This window comes from Pseudorca crassidens, chromosome 4 (genome assembly GCF_039906515.1).
Source record: "Pseudorca crassidens isolate mPseCra1 chromosome 4, mPseCra1.hap1, whole genome shotgun sequence".
Lineage (NCBI taxonomy): Eukaryota > Metazoa > Chordata > Mammalia > Artiodactyla > Delphinidae > Pseudorca > Pseudorca crassidens.
The window spans coordinates 44329488-44344798 of NC_090299.1; the positions used below are offsets into that span (position 1 = coordinate 44329488).

The 15311-nt window shown below is 39.6% G+C and overlaps 1 long non-coding RNA gene across 1 annotated transcript in view; it reads right to left on the reverse strand.

The window, feature by feature from the left end:
• Positions 1–4569: 4569 nt before the first annotated feature.
• Positions 4570–15311, reverse strand: part of LOC137223125 (uncharacterized) — a 41823-nt gene continuing 31081 nt past the window's right edge. The window contains exons 3-4 of the long non-coding RNA XR_010942727.1: positions 10837–11003; positions 4570–4710 (exon numbers count right to left, since the gene is read on the reverse strand). This is a non-coding gene — a long non-coding RNA (uncharacterized lncRNA). The remainder of the gene's footprint in view (positions 4711–10836; positions 11004–15311) is intronic.

Here is a 15311-nt window from a genome sequence, read left to right on the forward strand (position 1 = left end):
CCTTTCTGATCCTCAGTTTCTTCATCCATGAAGAACAGATTGCTCTAGAAAATAGTCTTTATCCCCTGTTTTGTTTTTAAATTAACCAGAGAGTTAAACCATTCTCTGGGAATGTAGTCTTCTAAAATGCACTAGATTTGCAAACCTCCTTCAACATGCTGTTTTGGAAGTCAATCTCACTGCTCACTCCATTTTCCTTTTGCGTATGTGTCTGGTTCCCCCTGGGGAGATCTTGGAAAAACCAAAGGATGCCACAAAAAAACCTGAAGCCAGCTGAGACCCAGAGAAGCACTAAACAAACAAGAGGGAGCCAGACCCAAGAGACACAGGTCGCTTCTTGTCCAGAGCTGCCACCCCAGGAGGAAGCAGCAAGCTCAGGCTGTCAGAAGAAGCAGTGTGAAGACAAAACCGTAAGACAGATGGTGATGGGAGTAGGAGGTGCCTCTTACTATTCCCCACTATCCAATGATGCAGCACCCACCCTTGGAGCCTGGGGTCCCTATGTTAGGACCTGGCAGGCCCCAGTGTTGAGGAAGGCCACAGAGCTACCTATCACATAGAAAGAGGCCAAGAACAGCACTGGGGGATCCAGAAAGAAAAGATTCCAACTGGATCCAGAACCAAGCACAGAGCCAGGCCAGGCATGGGCAGGAGGGGTGGGTTGTCTATCAGTAAGAAGTCAGCACTCCCAAAGCAGGGCCAGGTCCTTACTTCTTTTCATTTTGCTAGAAACAGAGACTCTGTTAAGCTATCTCAGATACTAAGCATTTATTGTCAGGATGCACAGTCAGCACAAGAGACTGGGTCACAAAGGAAGCCAGTTTGTTGTCTAAAGTTCAAAGCCTCACCAATCCTGGGACTTTGCCATTGGTTCTCTCCTTCTATTTATGTCTTCTTGTTCCTCATATCTGACAAACTGGTTTATCTTCTGTGTATTCCGAGTGATGTTTCAAAGGGAGAAAGTCTAGCTGGTCTTGTTAATTACTATCACCCTTACTTTTCAGGCTCATCTTTATTGTGACCTAATGGCCAGCCTACGAATTGGCAGCCCTCAGATCAAATATTTACTACAAATCCCATAAGAAACAATTCCTTATTCAAGGAAATATTTAGGGGTCACTTGTGGGTGGGACTGACGCCTTTTGAAGGTGGTGGTGAATGGCAGGTGCTGCGATGAGCATGTGTAGTGAACATCCATACAATGAACATCAACTAAGAGACTATACTGGACCAGTGCCTACTAAGCCCTGGACTCTCAGGAAGTTCTCATTCTGACCCTCGTGGTCCAATCAATGGTGACACCTAGAAGAATGACGATACCACCTAGCATATCACCAGGACTTGAAATCTTGGTTGTATGAGTGACAGGAGGCGAAGGGAAAGAGGAAGTAAATGTCAGGCCCTAAAGAGACCTAAAGAGACATTCTGAGAGGATGCATCTCCATCAGCTGCTCTGGATGGATTTTTCCTGGGGCCTTCTGGGTTAGCCTTGATGTGGTCTCTGGTATCACAGTCTGTGCACTCAGATTCATTCCTTCCTGTCCTTGTTTCAGTGGATGATGATGCCCAAAATAATGCTCAAAACTACAGGGTCATTGTTTGGGAATCAGACAGACCCAGGGTCTATCTCTGGTTCAGCTGTGTGTCCTTGAGCAAGTCAACGTTTCTAGGTCTCCGTGTCCTCTACTATAAAATTACACTAAGAAAACCTACCTCATACCTTCCTTATGCATGGACCACTATGTTTGGGATCATTCTTTTCATTGCTATTGGTATGTGATTGAACAGTGTTTAACTCAAAAGCAGTATTATTCATTCTGTGGCAGGAAATGGATGGGGACTTGAAACAGAGAGGACAAAGGACTTCTAAGACATTGCTTCCAGGGCAGAAATGTGAAGGTAGAAAGGGAATAGTTTCAGGGTCCCTGAGGTCATGGGCTCTAGAACCTGATTATTACACAGCATCCTGGGGACAAGGTGGTGCTGTCATGTGAGAGGACCAAGGGTTATAATGTCAGAGTCTATGTCAGTGTTGACTCAGAGAGTCCTTGGCTGATGTAACTCTGAGGAGGCAGAAAGGTCCTTCCACAAACACTAGAAAGGGCTTTGTCCAGTATCCTGTTAAATTACTTGGAACGCAGGAACCCAGAGGTGACACTCAGGAAAGAGTTTCCCTTTCCCCTTCCATATGTTCTATCACCAGATGGAATGGCCTGTTGCCCAGAGCAGCACAGGGCATTCAGGAAGAAAGGTGTGATGCCTGGAGGACACACGATGATCTTCTGTTTTCAAACTGAAAGCCATGTGACAGCTACAAAAGTAATGATAGAAGAAAACAGGGGCTGAGAATGGGTTTATAGGTTGCCACATTTTCTCTCCAGAGTAAACCTCAAGGTTCTGGGGTAATTCAAGATAGGATAAGAAGGGATATTGGCTGTTCTACTAATTTGCACATTGTGAGTGCTGCAGACAGCTTTCATAAAATGATATGAACCTTATTCATGTCTCCCAGTAGGGGAAGAGGCTATTGCATTATTATTCTGGGGGGAGTACAAGATGTGGACCTGGGAGGGATGGTCCTATGGGCTTTGCACACAGCTCTCCAATGGTTGGAAGCCCATTCACGGATTTGTGGAAGTTTTGCTGTATCAAGTCCACTTAAGAGAGTGAATGATTATCTTGCTTCATTTGGGCTGGGCTGTGGTCATTCTAACATGGACTAACCCAGATGTCTTAGGACTATTAAGGAATCTAGAGTAGAGACTGCAGAGCCAGCTGCATGGCTGTATCTGGGAGTTTGAAGTTAACATGCAGCTTTACCAATAACAAGATGTGACAGAGCATGCTCAGAGCATTGGGGCTGAGTGAGCTGTGAAGGAAAGGTGGTTTCTATGCCATCAGGAAGCTGATAACTTGCCCCCATCCGTTCTAATCTTACCTTGGTACCTAATCCATGACTTGCTCTATGTCTGAAGGTTCATCCTTCTCAAATCCTTTGCCCAAACTTAAGATATGTGTGACAATATTCAGTCTGTAAAAAGGAAAATCATAATGGAGTTAAAGCTCAAATTTTGCTCTGTGCACAGCTGTGCTATTATTAATTTTGGCATTTTGGCTTTATTCATGGACCACTTAACACCCCATACAGCAGGATGTTTGGGGTGACTATAATAAAATTCATACAAAGAAAACAATTTAAATGTCAGTCTAATTCATACAGATTAATTTAGTTCAAGTGTAATTTAGTTTTCTTCAATTTGCATTGCTGAGAGCACTGTTATTTTCTTGGTAAAGTAAATTTCTTTCTCACCCTTTCTTAGCTTCACAAGGAAATGGAAAAGATATGATCACCTGGAGCTTCTATTGCCATCGATGGAAAATTCTAGAAGCTGTCAGTTAATGAAATAGTTTTTAGTGAATAGGTATTGAATAAAGGAGAAATCACCTTTTGACGATAATTTGGAATGTAGAGTTAACATCTGAATTGGGAACATAAGTGAGGAAAAACATGATCCTCATATGTTGACCATGCTGGTGTTAGGTTGAATTCAGCATGTTGTTTGTGACTCTACTGAACAAGGGATATAAGGGGAAATAAACCTAACATTCATTCTTATCTATTATGTTCCAGGCACTGTGCATGGTATTTTGAGTGTATTATTTTTCTGAGGTTATATTTAAAGTTAACCTCTATGTTTCCTTACTTAAACAATTTCAGCATAAATAGCATTTGCATCATAGAATGGTAAGATAATGTATGTAGTCAAGCCTTGGTCAGATGTTCATCCTTGATCTAATCAACCATAGATAGGAATGGTTATATAAGGCAGAAACCCACTGCTAGCGACCCCATCGTGGGGAAGGGAAGGGAAGGCGTTCATAAAAGAAAGAGAGTTGTCATGAGCTGTACAAAAACTTCACAAGGGACCTTCTAGAGTCAATCTGGACATGGCTCTCTAATCGTTAGTTTCCTCATCTATAAAATTGGGGTAATAATAAAACCATCTTCTTAGGATCATCATGAGGATTAAGCGAGAAATATAAAGCATTGTAGATAATGCTTTTGCATAACAAACTCTTTCCAGTCACACTTCAACCAGCCAACTCATGAATTTTTTTCAGGTTCCATCTGAGCAATCACTTCTTTTAAAAATCTCTCTGTAACTCCCCAATTCTGGATTGGGTTCCCTAATGGTTGTTCACACTTGAGCCTTGTCATGACCCATATGGTACTTATCACACTCTAATATAACTGTCTGTTCAATTATCCATCTCCAGAATTAGGATCTGAGCACATAAGGGCAAGAAATAAGTCTCATGTACTATTCTATCCCCAGTGCTCAGAACAGTGCTAGTTGACAATAGGAACTTAATAAATCTTGTTTAATAATAATGTTGAACCCTTAGCATCATTATCTCATCAATTTGTTATCATGATTTTGTAGATGAGGAAACTGAGTCTTGGAAAATTTAAGGAACTTAACTCTAATTTACCCCTTGGGTAAATGGGGGAGCAGGCTTTGCACCCAGGGCCCATGAGTCCAAAAACCATACTTTTCTCACTATGTCACGAGGCCTTATTAGACCAACATCTGTTGAGCATCTTCTCTGTGCTGAGTGCAACACTATATATTTCCATATTATCTTCTTGAGACTCTGCAACAGTCTTTTGAGGCAGGTGTATCAGTTTGCCATATGATGAAACTGTGGCTAGAAGAAAAAGTTACATGCCCAAGGTCACAAGGCTAGCAAGTGGCAGAACTAAGATCAAGCTCTTCTCTTGAGTTCTTGATAGAGGAACTATCTGCGGTCATCCGTCAGGCACCCAACAAGCTCCAACAACCAGACCAGAAAACCCCCAACAATCAGACCCAAAATGAGATTACCAGACCTAAACGTGTGAAACTTCTTCTCCTGAAATATTCTGACAGGCTTTGCTGATCTCAGGCTTTTGCCTTGCTTTTCTGACTCCCAAGAAGAGCACAGTGCTGTTCTGGTGAGCTATTTATAGATAACCTGAAATATGTTTAAGGATAGTTCATATGTGCCTATCGCAAAGTATTGTGGGAGTAATTCCTTTTCCAATGGCTAGGGAAAATTCAATAGGCAAAGGAAAATAAAATAGCTGAAAAAAATACATTGCTTAGGGCATTTGAAATCTGCTTATAGATTAACATTTTTCTCTTTCCTCTTCTCTTTTTAACATTTCTATCTAGTAACTGAATGTTCATTAAATTATGTGCCAAAAGGCAATATTTTATTTACATAATAGTCTTTAATTGATGTGTTATTTTAGAAGTATTCCACAAGCTTCCTTCCTACCCTCTCCTTTTCATCGTTAAAGGAAAGGAAGATTCAGCATCATAATGAAGATCTCTATAGCATTTCTTCTGTGGTCAGTTCTTATCATGCCAAACTGTCTTCTCTTTAGCTAGTAAAATGCAACTAAAAGTTGTAAAATAATCATTCAGAAACAATAACTATACTGTTGTATATCAAAACATCATTGGTTAAGAATGAAATAGTGACTCCAGCTCATAAATGCTAGAAAGATCAAGTATAAAAGGTTAACTTAGAATCTAAACCACAATTTCTTTGGTATCTTGTCAAGCATCATGAAGAATAAAATAAAAAAGAAACCACCAAACACTGCCTTCAAATTGTCCCTCAAAAATAACAGTCAGCTCAGGTACACACTAAAGTCTTAGAATGCTACAACTCACCAACAGCACAGTGAAGAGGAAAGGACTGTGGAATAGGGTCAAGGACAACTGGTGTGTTAGTGAGTTCAGGCTGCTATAACAAATACCATAGAATGGGTGGCTTAAACAGCAGACATTATTTCTCATGGTGGTGGAAGCTGGAAGTCTGAGATCAGGGTGCCAGCATGGTTGGTTCTCATGAGATCCCTCTTCCTGATTTGTAGATGGCTGTCTTCCTCACAAGGGAGAGAGAGTAATCATCTCTCTCACATCTCTTCTTATAAGGACACTAACCCCATTCATGAGAGTTCCACCCCCATGACCTAATTACTGTCCAAAGGCCCCACCTCCAAATCCCATCACATTGGAGACTAGGCTTCAACGTATGGATTTTGAAGGGACACAAACATTCAGTCCATAGCAGTTGGGCTCTAGAACCACCTTGAATGCCATTTTGCTCTGTTCCATCCCGCTCTGGGCCCCTATTTCCTTACCTACAAATGCCCTCTTAGATCCCTTAGGGAATGCCAGAGTTCTGAATGCTAAGGGAAGATGATTGGCAAATGAAAGACAAGTGGACTCTGAGGAAGAAAGGACAGGGGCTTCCAATACAAGCAGGGGAAGACCCTGGGGCAGATGGGGTTTAAGATGAATGGAAACTTACTCTCCCCAGGAAGGAGGACTAACATGTGAGGAGTCGACATACAGAGTGTGAGACACGGATCTGGAGGGAGAGCACCAGGAAGTGATCAAAGGAAGTGTCGAAACGAGGTTCGAAGAAAGAAACAGGGTCAGGAGAAGAAAGCAGGGGAAAATCACAGATTCTGTTGGGCTTCTCCTCCAATTCACCCTCTACAAAGGCTGCACATACATTTTTCTATCACTCAATTAATATTATAACACTTCCCTGTGCAGAGTCTTTTAATGACCACCTATTGCCCTCAGTTTTTTTAAAAAAGAAAAACCTACTAAGCTCCTTACCCTTGATTTCAAAATTCAATAATCTCTGAAATTCAAAGTTTATTCATACATATTTGGTAGCGAAACTTGATCTAAACTAAGGTAAGGCTCTTTATTTTCTTTCTTTCTTGGATGTGACTATTCAGTGTCAGAATAACTAATAGGATTATTACAGGGTGCTGCCCCAGGCCCCACTGGGGATATGTATGATATATACATATAATTACCATATTACATTCTAAATTCGGAAAAATTCTAACTCCAAAAGCACATCTGACCCCAAGGATTTTGGATAACAGATTGTGGATTTATAGTTTCTTTTCAAGATAAACATTGTCCCCAGTGGTGAGCCCTTGCCAACCTCACCCTCTGCCACCTTACACCCATCTGTCCCACCACGCTGTATTCCAGACACACTGAGTCCTCACCATCACCTTATGCTACAGTTTTGCACCCTACTATGGCTCTGCATGAACTTTCCCCACTGAATGGAATATCTGTCTAACTCACCTCTTTATCTAGAATAATACTCTGCACCTTTCAAAGCTCATTCTGAGGGCTTTTTCCTCTGTAAAGCCATCCCTAGCCTGTCCTTGTCTCTGCCTCTCCTGCACCCTGGTCAGACTTGGCAGCCAGCTCTTCTGTGCACTTGACCACACGTGCAGCAGGAGCCACATTGATGGTAACCATAGGTTAATACAGGTCAATGTTCCTCCCTTGGTCTATAGGTTCCTGAAGGGCAGTCCTGCCTTCCTGGTCTCTGACCTCTGACCTGGCACTAGGGGTGCCCAGTGAATCATGGCGGGCACTCAGTCAAGGGCAATCCACCAATCTATCACTCCATGAGAAGATGAACTGACCCTCTGCAGCAAGGTCATTCTGACCCAGGACAAATAAAGAGACGAAGAAGCAAAGGCAAAACTCTCCAACCTTCTGCCCTAAGGCCCAAGAATCATCACTCCCCGCTAACTGTGCTCCAGTCCTGCACCATCTTCTTCTATCTGCAACAACCCCTTCCATCTGCACCAACAGGAGCGACTCCAGGGCATGGAACATTCTACCACGCTCTCCCCAAAACTGCAGAGGTGAAACATCCTTCTCCTCTCCAGGCTTTCCCAAATGAAGACAAAAGCCAAGTTGTCCTTCTACCAGTGGTGCTGGGTGTGCAAATGAAACAGTTCATCAGGACCCCGTATAGAAAATACTCAGCTACATTTGGGGCCACTGAGATTCAAATACAGACGGGGTAAACGATAGTATTCAGAACAGCAGTGAAATTGGCGTACAGCACAAGGCTAGCAAAGGACGTTTACTTATGTTTTCTCATTTTTGTAAATTCTCATGATTACCCTGACCGGTAGATATGGTTATTGTGCACAGTGAGTAGATGAGGAAACTGAGGTTCAGAGAAAGTAAGCATTTGGCGTAAAGGTGCAAAAGTTAATAAAAAAGAAGCTGGGGTTAAAAGTAGATTTATGGGGAAAACATTCAAATTTGAAGGAGAAAGTAGAGCCATAGGCCAAAAAAAAGGACTTAAACTTGTCAGAAAAGACTCACATACTAATGGCAGGAAAGGGGGTTATAAGACTATGTGTAGAAGCTTCAGGGCTTGGATTCCAAGAAAGAGAAAACTGTATCTGCATGAGAACTGACATTAGCAAAAAAAAAAAAAGAGAAAAGAAATAAAGGTGACTGAGGACTCCGCGGCACCATACAGCTGAAGTTGCTGAGACTTGGATTTACCTCAGGTTAAAAGTAATACATGATTATTATAGAGAATTTAGAAAAACTAGAAAAAAATTAGAAGAAAAAAATTTTACTTAAGAACATTTTTTAAACCATTCTAAAGTTCCGTGATATAAAATTGTTTTCAATTCATTTTTATTTTAAAGGAAATTTTTTAAAGTGGATGTTATCTGTTAACTTTCTCCTAATCAATGAATGAGAGTGATCATTTCACTACACCCTCATCAACACCAGATATTATTATTTCATTTTAAATATCAGACAATTTGATAGGGAAAGTTTGGAAGGGGAAAATAACCCCTCACTCTTGTTTCATCTACATTTATTTGGTTACCTAGGAAATTTTTTTTTAAATTTCCACAGTTATTTATCAACATATTTCACATTTGTCTTTTACCTATTTATGTCCTTTTCCACGTATCTGCTGGGGTCCTGGTATTTGTATTCCCAAATTTATATTTATTAAAAAGTTACCCTTTGTTAAACTTCCTGCAACATTATCTCAGTTTTGTTGATTCCTTTTTAATCTTGGTGATTTTTTTTTGATGTATATAAGTTTTAAATTTTTATGAAGTCAGATCTATCAATCATATACTTAGTGATTTATTCCATCAATTCTAAGCTTAGAAAATTCTCCCCCTCAGGAGGTTTGATAAATATTCACATCTATTTTCTTCCAGATTTTCTAATAGTTAAGGTTTTTAAATGTTTAACTCTTTAATCCATCTGGAATTTATTTTGATGTTTCTAGTGAGGTAAGAAGTGTTCAAAATTCTTCTAAAATATAATAAAACACTTAACACCTCACATGTTTAGCTGATATTAGCATAAACCTTGAAGGCCAAGTGGTACCAGCTTCAAAGGCTGCAAATTTCTTAATAGAGTTTAGGATTTCCCCCGTAATAGCACAGCATACAAAATATACATACGTGCCAGTCATTACTGCAAGTGAGTTATCAGCAAGCAGCACACCCAACATATGGTCTCTTTTTCATTATTAAGAAAAGTAAGTAATAAATAAGAACAGGGGCTCCCACCAATCATTAGCAAATCCTCCAAAGAAAATTAAGCACATATTGGAATCTTTTCCCTAATGGACTTGGGCAATCTCTCCGACTAAATCATTTCACCAAAGAAAACTTCCCTTCCTTCCAATCACGGCCTCTCGTTAAAAGTGAGGCAATGACTCATTTCAAAGGGCACATGCGGAAGAAACCTGAGGATCCGCGTGTGATTTCTCTCCACACTGGGGAAACATTTCTGCCTCTCCCTGCCTTCCAGCACAAAGGCGGCCCCGTCTGGAGCTGCACTGAAAAAGATTCGTGGCTTATTGTCCTGATGGACGCCAGAGTAATGGAATAGCTCTGCACTTCGTCCTGCAAAGGCAGACCAACAAGACATTGTGCTCATGACGGCTCGCATTATAATGGAGAAATATTAGGGGGATATTTCAACAGGCACCCAGAGGAGAAACAGTAGTTATAAGAATGCCACAGGCTGCTTCCAAGGAGAGTAAAAGGGACATAAAAAAGGGGGTTGGGGGGGTGGAGGTGGGAAATGCCTCAGGGAGAAAAAAAAAGTCCACTCAGAGAATATATGTTAATGCAAAGCCTGTTTGCTAGCCTGGCTCTCTAGAGAAGGGCTGTAACGATCCCTGGTATGTGAACTCTGCAATTACAGCATTATTAATTCATGCAGCTCTGCAGACCACACATGGGACTCCATGGTAATTAAGTTACAGATAAAGTCAGGTTAGTTTCCCCCTGAATATAAACAGTTGTGTTCTGTTTAACACACGCTCAGGGAAAAACTGGTGTATTTTAACCAAAGAATACTCTCTGGTAAACATATATTTGATGCAGAACCTGTCAGCAATATAATGTTAAAAAAAAAAAAAAAAAGTACTGCCTAGCAGTAGATTTAGCAGAGAAGCAGAATGATGCAGACTTAGCCAGCCAACCACTCCATTAGAAAAGAGGGTAGAGAGGCTGGAGGCAAGAGGTTTGATGAAACCCTCCTATGAGGCCTGCGTTAGTGATTTGCAAAGGTTCAAGCCGACACTGGAGACAAGGATAAAATTCATTATCGTGGTCACCCGGAATGGTCAGAAATGGATTAAACCAAGACATAACCCTTGAAAAGTGGCATACACTGGACCCTGCAATTTTACTTCCAAGAATTCATTCTAAGTAAATAACCACCTGACGCCTTTTTTTGTGTTGACCTGACTGAACCCCAGGGTGCGCAGATATTTGGTTAAACATTATTTCTGGGTGTGTCTGTGAGTATGTTTCTGGATGAGATTAACATTTGAATTCGTAGACTAAGTAAAGCAGATTGCCCTCCCCAATGTGGGTAAACTTTATCTGATCCACTGAAAGCCTGAATAGAATAAAAGGCTGAGTAGGAAAGAATTCTTTCTCTGTACCTGACTGTCTTTGAGCTGGGACATCAGTCTTCTGCCTTCGCACTCAGAGTTGGACTGGGGCACTCTTGGCTCTCCTGGTTCTGAGACCTTTGGACTCATACTGGATGATGTCATTCACTCTCCTGGGTCTTCAGCTTGCCACCGGCAGACCATGGACTTCTCAGCCTCTGTAAATCATGTGAGCAAATTCCTTACAATAAGTATCTCTCATGTTGGTTCTGTTTCTCTGGAAAACCAAGACTAATAAAATCATGGATGTGTGCAAAAATTTTGCTACAAAGATGTTCATCACAGTAGTGTTTATGATAGCAAAACTTTGCAATCAACCTGCCTTTTTCACCTAGCACTTTACTGTGAACAAATCTCTGCGTCTGTAGATATATTTGTGGACCTCACCTTTCTATTTATTTATTTATTTATTTATTTAAATTGAAGCATAGTTGATTTACAATGTTGTGTTAATTTCTGCTGTATAGCCAAGTGATTCAGTTATACATATATACATTACTTTTTTATATTCTTTTCCATTATTGTTTATCATAGGATATTGAATATAGTTCCCTGTGCTATACAGTAGGACCTTGTTGTTTATCCATTCTATATACAATAGCTCACATCTGCTAACCCCAACTTCCCACTCCCTCCTTCCCCCAACCTTCTCCCCCTTGGCAACCACAAGCCTGTTCTCTATGTGTGGACCTCATCTTGAATGACTGTGGAGTCTTTGATTGATTACTACATCATAATTAGTGTAATCAATATATACAAGGATTTAAAAATTATGTTACATTGTTCTTTATTATGTTCACTAAGTTGAAAAAAGCACATTTTAAACACCATAAATATTGTATGATTCATTTTTATTTTCTGCTGCTGAATCTCTCAGAAGTAAGTTCTCCAGCAGTTCCAAGAAAATTCTTATAAATGTATTTGTTTTATTACCAATAAAATGCCTAATCACAAGGCATTCTTTATTGCATCTATACTGTCATTTAAATAACCTAATTTTATGCCAGATTCTCTAATTCATGTCCCTAAGTAACCCACATATCAAATATATGCTCAAGGGACATTTCTCACGATTGTGAAAAATATGTACAGAAGTAAAAGCCATGTAAAGTGTACTAGTACACACAAAGAAAATGTTAAGACACAGTGTCAGTTAGTTACCTATTGACTCATAACAAATTACCCCAAAATTTAGTGGCTTAAAGCAACAAACATGTATTATCTCAGTTTCTGTGAGTCAGGAATCCAACCATGGCTCAGCAGCATCCTTTGGCTCTGATCTCTCATAGAACTTCAACCAAGATGTGGACCAGGCCTGCATTCATCTTAAAACTCAACCAGAAGTTGATCCACTTTAAAGTTCCTTCAGGCAGTTTTTCACAAGAGTCAGTTCCTCATTAAGTGTTGGGCTAAGACCTCTGTTTTTTTGACCTTTAGAGAGCAACTCACAGCATGGCAGCTGGTTTCACCAGAGTAAGAAAGTGAGAAGGCACAAGAGAAGATATAAGTCAAAAGTCACAAACGTTTATAGGTAGGGTTGCCACATTTAGCAAATAAAAATTCATGTCACCCAAAGCAGTGCTAAGAGCAAAAATTTATAGCTGTAAATATGTACGTTAAAATAAAGATCTCAGAACTAGAAAAGAAAGAAATAACTAAATCCAAAGCTAGCAGAAGGAAAGAAATAATAAAGATTAGAGCAGAAATCAATGGAATAGAAAATAGAAAAACAATAAAGAAAATCAACAAAAAACAGTGGTTGATTCTTTCAGAAGATTAACAAAAGTGACAAAGCTTTAGCTAGATTAACTAATACAAAAAGAGAAAAGCCTCAAATCAGAAATGAAAGAGGGGACATCTCAACCAATTTTACTAAAATAAAAAGGATTATAAGAGAATGCCATGAACAATTATACACCAATAATTCCGATAACTAAATGAAACAAAGTCCTAAAAACACACAACCTACTAGACTGAATCATGAAGAAATACAAAATATGAACAGATGTATAACTAGTAAGGAGATTAAACTAGTAATCAGATACTCCAAAGAAAGCCTGGGACCATATGGTTTCACCGGTGAATTCTACCAAAAATTTAAAGAAGATTTAACATCCTCCTCAAACTCTTCCAAAAAATTGAAGGGGAGCAAATGCTTCCAAACTCACCCTTTGAGGCCAGCATTACCCTGATACTAAAGTCAAAAATACTACAAGAGAAAAAAAACAAACAAACTATAGACCAATATCCCCGATGAATGTTAATGCCAAATTACTCAACAAAATACTGGTAAATCATATTCAATAGCACATTACAAGGATTTTACACCATGATTAAATGGGATTTATTATTGGAATGCAAAGATGGTTCAATGTATAAAAATTAATCAGTGTGTGGGCTTCCCTGGTGGCACAGTGGTTGAGAGTCCGCCTGCCGATGCAGGGGACATGGTTTCATACCCAGGTCCAGGAAGATCCCACATGCCGCGGAGCGGCTGGGCCCATGAGCCATGGCCGCTGAGCCTGCGCGTCCGGAGCCTGTGCTCCACAACGAGAGAGGCCACAGCAGTGAGCGGCCCACGTACCACAAAAAAAAAAGAAAAAAAAATTAATCAGTGTAATATACTACATTAACAGAATAAAGAGTGGGGGGTGACAAGTGATCATATCAATTGATACAGAAAAAGTATTTTACAAAATTCAACACCTTTCCATGATTAAAAAAAAAAACACTCAACAAACTAGTAATAGAAGGAAACTACCCTAACATTATAAAGATCGTATATGAAAAATTCACAGCTAACATCATACTCAAAATAAAATCTTTTTCTCTAAGATGAGGAACAAAACATGGAAGCCCCTTTTGCTCCTTCTATTCAACATATTATTGGAAGTCATAGCCAGAGCTGTTAGGCAAGAAAAGGTAATAAAAAGCATCCAAATTAAAAGGGAAGAAGTAGGGCTTCCCTGGTGGCACAGTGGTTGAGAGTCCGCCTGCCGATGCAGGGGACACGGGTTCGTGCCCCGGTCCAGGAGGATCACACATGCCGCAGAGCTGCTGGGCCCGTGAGCCATGGTCGCTGAGCCTGCACGTCCGGAGGCTGTGCTCCGCAACGGGAGACACCACAACAGTGAGAGGCCCACATACCGCAAAAAAACCCAAAAACAAAAACAAAACAAAAAGGAAGAAGTAAAACAATCTCTGTAGATGGCATAATCTTATGTGTAGAAAACCCTAAAGATTCCATGAAAATCTGGATACATAATCAACAACAACAAAAAATCAGTTATGTTTCTATCCACTGACAATGAGCAATTTGGAAATTAAATTAAGAAAACAATTTCATTTACAATAGCACCGAAAAGAATAAAATTCCTGTGAATAAAATTAACCAAGGTGAAAGACTTGTTCACTAAAAACTGTGGAACATTGCTGAAAGAATTTTAAAAGACACAAATAAATAGTAAGACATCCACATTCCTGAACTGGAAGATTTAATATTGTTAAATGTCTCTACTACACAAAGCTATCTACATACTTAATGCAATGCCTATCACTTCCCAGTGGTATTTTTTGCAGAAATAGATAAATTTCATCAAAAATAAAAAATTTTATGTTAAAATTTACATTGAGTCTCAAGAGACTAGCCAAACAATCTTGTAAGAAAAGAACAAAGTTAGAGGTATCACACTTCCTAACTTCAAATCTTATTACAAAGCTACAGTAATCAAAACAGTGTGGTACTGGCATAAAGACAGATATATAGACCAATGGGATAGAATAGAGAGCCAAGAAATAAATCTTCATGTATATAATCAAATAATCTTTAGCAAGGATGCCAAGACCACTCAATGGGAAAAGGACAGTCTTTTCAACAAGTGATGTTGAGAAAACTGGATATCCACATGCAAAAGAGTTAAGTCGGACTCTTACCTTATGCCATGTACAAAAAAATTAACTCAAAGTGGATCAAGGACCTAAATGTATGAGCTAAATAACAAAACTCTTAGAAGAAAACGTAGGGGAAAGGCTTCATGACATTAGAATTTCCAAAGATTTCTTGGAAATGACACCAAAAGCACATGCAATAAAAGTAAAAATAGATCAACCGGACTACATCAAAACTCAAAACTTCTGTGAATCAAAGGACACAATCAAAAGGGGGAAAAAGCAATCTACAGAATCAGAGAAAACATTTATAAATCACATCTTATCTGGAGTTAATACCCAGGATATATAAAGAACTCCTAAAACAACAACCAAACAATGCAAATGACCCAATTCATGAAAGGGCAAAGGACTTTAGACATTTCTCTAAAGAGGATATACAAATGGCCAAAAAGCACATGAAAAGATGCTCAACATCACTAATCATTAGGGAAATGCAAAATCAAAACTACTATATCACCTCACACTTATTAGGATGACTACCAGAAAAAAAGGTGTTGGTGAGGATGTAGAGAAAT